Source organism: Salmo salar, chromosome 22 (assembly GCF_965601325.2).
Source record: "Salmo salar chromosome 22, fSalSal1, whole genome shotgun sequence".
Lineage (NCBI taxonomy): Eukaryota > Metazoa > Chordata > Actinopteri > Salmoniformes > Salmonidae > Salmo > Salmo salar.
In genome coordinates this window covers 9,220,416-9,224,542 of record NC_138312.1, presented here as the reverse complement: position 1 = coordinate 9,224,542, position 4,127 = coordinate 9,220,416, and the positions used below count along the sequence as shown (strand labels likewise).

Sequence of the window (4,127 nt, the reverse complement as noted above, 5' to 3'; positions counted from 1 at the left end):
GACATGTTGGACAAAACCCACTGAGTCGATGATGGCTCCGAAAGCCTTTTGGAGTGGGTCTGTGGACTTTTCCATGTGAATGTTAAAGTCACCAAAAATTAGAATATTATCTGCTATGACTACAAGATCCAATAAGAATTCAGGGAACTCAGTGAGGAACACTGCATATGGCCCAGGAGGCCTGTAAACAGTAGCTATAAAAAGTGAGTGAGTAGGCTGCATAGATTTCATGACTAGAAGCTCAAAAGACAAAAACGTCATTGTTTTTTTTTTTGTAAATTGAAATTTGCTATCGTAAATGTTAGCAACACCTCCGCCTTTGCCGGATGCACGGGGGGTATGGTCACTAGTGTAACCAGGGGTGAGGCCTCATTTAACACAGTAAATTCATCAGGCTTAAGCCATGTTTCAGTCAGGCCAATCACATCAAGATTATTATCAGTGATTAGTTCATTGACTATAACTGCCTTGGAAGTGAGGGATCTAACATTAAGTAACCCAATTTTGAGATGTGAGGTATCACAATCTCTTTCAATAATGGCAGGAATGGAGGAGGTCTTTATACTAGTGAGATTGCTAAAGCGAACACCGCCATTTTTAATTTTGCCCAACCTAGATCGAGGCACAGACACGGTCTCAATGGGGAAAGCTGAGCTGACTACGCTGACTGTGCTAGTGGCAGACTCCACTAAGCTGGCAGGCTGGCTAACAGCCTGCTGCCTGGCATGCACCCTATTTCATTGTGGAGCTACAGTACAGTACATAGTCAACCTCCCTTAATAGTGCCCAACAGTATCAACATATCCCTCTCTATTTTTCCCCTCAACCAAAACCGTTGTGTTTTTCTGAAATGTCACAATGCACTGTTAAGAATGAATTAATTGCTTTACGCTAAACCTCCTACCCAGCCTCATAGGTCTCCAACAAAAATAATCTGCATTCACAAGTGCTGAGCAGTCTAAGGGGATAATTGCAATGATGTCTGGTTAGTACTGTATATGTTCATCTGTGATTTAACAGTGCTTTGGTCAAAATAGCAACTCCCCTTTAATCCTTTCTGCTAAAACAGCTTGTCTAGGACTCAATTATATGTCTCCGTTCTAATCAATGATGTTGTCTTGTTAAGCCTTCCAGACAAAGGTACTGATGAAGCTAGACATTATAATTGAGAACCAGCAAGAGCAACTGAGGCTCCTTATTGCTACAAGGCCATCGACCACAGCTGAGGACCTCGACATTCTGCCATCACCGTTAAGACTCTGTGGCTGACCTGAAGCTACTGTTTAAGCGGATCTCAACAGAGGAGAATTTTCACAAACAATTGGTATGTTCTCACTGCAAGTACTTCTTCAACACAGAAAGATAAACACCGGCCGATAAAGTATTATAGGGCTACTACTGTAGGTCACATATTTTTCACTGTTTCTGTCAGACATACTAGTAATCAAATTCTCAATTACTCGACTAGACATCCTATCTCAGTATGCATGGGTCCAACACAGTAGGGAAGACTGTGAGAAGGATGATAGGGCGCATTGGGACCAACAGACTGTTGTCCCAGTTCAGTATGAAAAGGAGAAAAAGTTGGCATTCGAAGACCTGCCTCTTTTAAGAGTAATGACAAGTAGGTGCACATTTATACCGGATACCCTAGTAGAACCTTTATTATTTATAGCTCAGAAGTCAACCAGCATCTATTTACCTAGAATCCATTGGCCTCCTTGTCCTAGATCTACAATAAAATCCCATATTGAGCTGCGTTACTACTAATTAAACTGAATTATGATGTGTTTCAATCTCATTCAGAGGCCTGCAGCAGATGCCACAAAGAGGCCAAAATCACTGAGTGTGAGACCGAAATAGGTGAATACCTGAAGCATGCGCCATTTAAGGAGGGGGGCAACAAATACAGATCGAAGGTAGGACAGGTGGAGTTCCACATCAGATATTTTGTGTTCATTAACAGTACGCAACATCAGCACAAGTGTTTTACTTACATGAAACTGTTGTTCTTCATTGTAATTTATCTGAATAATTCAGTTGTATGATCGACTCCCTCGTAGCTCGCTAACACAATAGCTGGATGTTTAGCCTAGTCTAGCTAAATACCGTAGTAATCCACGAAGTAAAACATTAGCGAAGTAACAGCAGTAGCTCGACTTACCACATGCAAGTTATGCCTAACTATACATTAGTAACTATACAATCTATTAAGCTGTCGACAGGTCTACTTCATGGGTACAGCCATGTTTGTAATTCACCACTATCCCATAATGCTAGGTAACGTTCTTATTCTGTAACGTTACTTGTCAAAATTGACACATCTGAAGAGAAGAGAAGAGTCGCAGATAAACAGAAAGAGCTCTGTGTGCCCAAATGGTGTGAGAGAGCACGAGCTGACTGTGCCCCTCAAATAAATGCTAGTCCAATGATGAGTTTTAACACTCAGTTACTTTGTTTCAGACCACAACACTTGAAATAATGGAGAGTGACGGAAGCACGAGACCAAGAGACAGAAGCCCAAGAGACAGAAGCCCAAGAGACAGAAGCCCAAGAGACAGAAGCCCAAGAGACAGAAGCCCAAGAGACAGAAGCCAAGAGACAGAAGCCCAAGAGAGAGAAGGAGCACAAGCACAGAGTCGACCATAATGCTTTTTGACTAAAGAGGACATTTTGTAACTCCAGTGTTTTATTAAATATGTCCAGTTGTAAAAAAAAAAAAGGAAATACTAGGGAAATAATTAGTTAGTAATTAGTTTCTAATGTCACGTCCTGACCAGTAAAGGGGTTATTTGTTATTATAGTTTGGTCAGGACGTGGCAGGGGGTATTTGTTTTATATGGTTTTGAGTATGTGTTCATGTAGAGGGGTATTTGATTTATTAGTCCGTTTTTTGGGGGGGTTAGTTCTATGTTGTTAGTTCTATGTCTGTGCTAGGGTATTGTATTTCTATGTTTAGTTGATGGGGATTGGGGCCTTCAATTGGAGGCAGCTGTCTATCGTTGCCTCTGATTGAAGGTCCTATATTTAGGAGTGTGTTTGTTTTGGGAATTGTGGGAGGTTGTTTCTTTGTACTGCTGTGTGAGCCTACAAGACTGTTTCGATCGGTTATTGTTTTGTTGAATTAAGTGTTCACAAATAAAAGTTAAGATGAGCACTCAACCCGCTGCATTTTGGTCCCTATCCTACGACGACCGTTACAGCTAATCCAATTATAATTAATCAAGCGTTAGTAAGTAACAGTTTTATATTGTATTTCCTTGGTTAAAAAAAAATCTAAATATATAGTTGGAATTTCCTGTCTTTATTAGTTGAAGCCATCATCGCATATAACACCTATTACCAACGTTTGTTAAACATTGGCGAACTTGGATGGACGTTTGAAACCAAACCAATGTTGTAAAATACACCTATTACCAACGTTTGCCAACATTTTTTTTAAACATTGTTGGATGTTCATTAACGTTTAAAAAGGAACTAATGGCCAACGTAAATTACACTAATACCAACGTTTACAAATGTTGTCAAATGTTTACAAAATGTAATCTGTCCCCTACACTTTAACCAACACCGAACGTTTATCTGAATGCATTCAGAGTGTTTAGGCAACCAATCCAACACCTAAAAAGGTTTAGAAAACGTATTTTTGCTACCTGGGTAGAAACATGTGGGAGGATTTGACATCATAGTGCTGTGTCATGACTGCAACATAGGGACCAGAGAAATTCATGTTCATCACTCACCACATTAGGTCATCAGATGCTCCAAAAAAATATGTTTCTGCAAAAACCAATCAGATAGTTAGCTAGCTAAGTTTTTCCTCGTTGGACCTGCATTTCCAATGTATCCAATTTTGGTTTAGCTTTCTGTAACTTCGGTCAGTATGTGTAGGCGCATTTTGCGTCATGATTGCAAGGTGTCCAAATATCTTTTGCAACTGCCCTGATTTTTTTTTTTCTCCAACTGACCCATCTGGTTTTAATTTCCATTCTAAAATTCTCTTCTAACCAATCAGAAATTAGTATTCAACAATGCTGTGCTAAAAACAGGACAGGTCAAAGTAAAATGGACAATATCTAGAAGGGGAAATCTGGCTAGTTATAACTTCTGTCTAAGAGTTTAACCCT

The 4,127-nt window shown here is 39.9% G+C and overlaps 1 long non-coding RNA gene across 1 annotated transcript; it reads left to right on the top strand.

Moving 5' to 3' along the window:
* The first annotated feature begins 602 nt into the window (after positions 1 to 602).
* On the top strand, positions 603 to 3,346 carry LOC106595686 (uncharacterized). The gene is made up of 4 exons (XR_001326441.3): positions 603 to 1,324; positions 1,469 to 1,624; positions 1,807 to 1,919; positions 2,464 to 3,346. It is a non-coding gene; the product is annotated as an uncharacterized LOC106595686 (long non-coding RNA).
* The last annotated feature ends 781 nt before the right edge of the window (positions 3,347 to 4,127 follow it).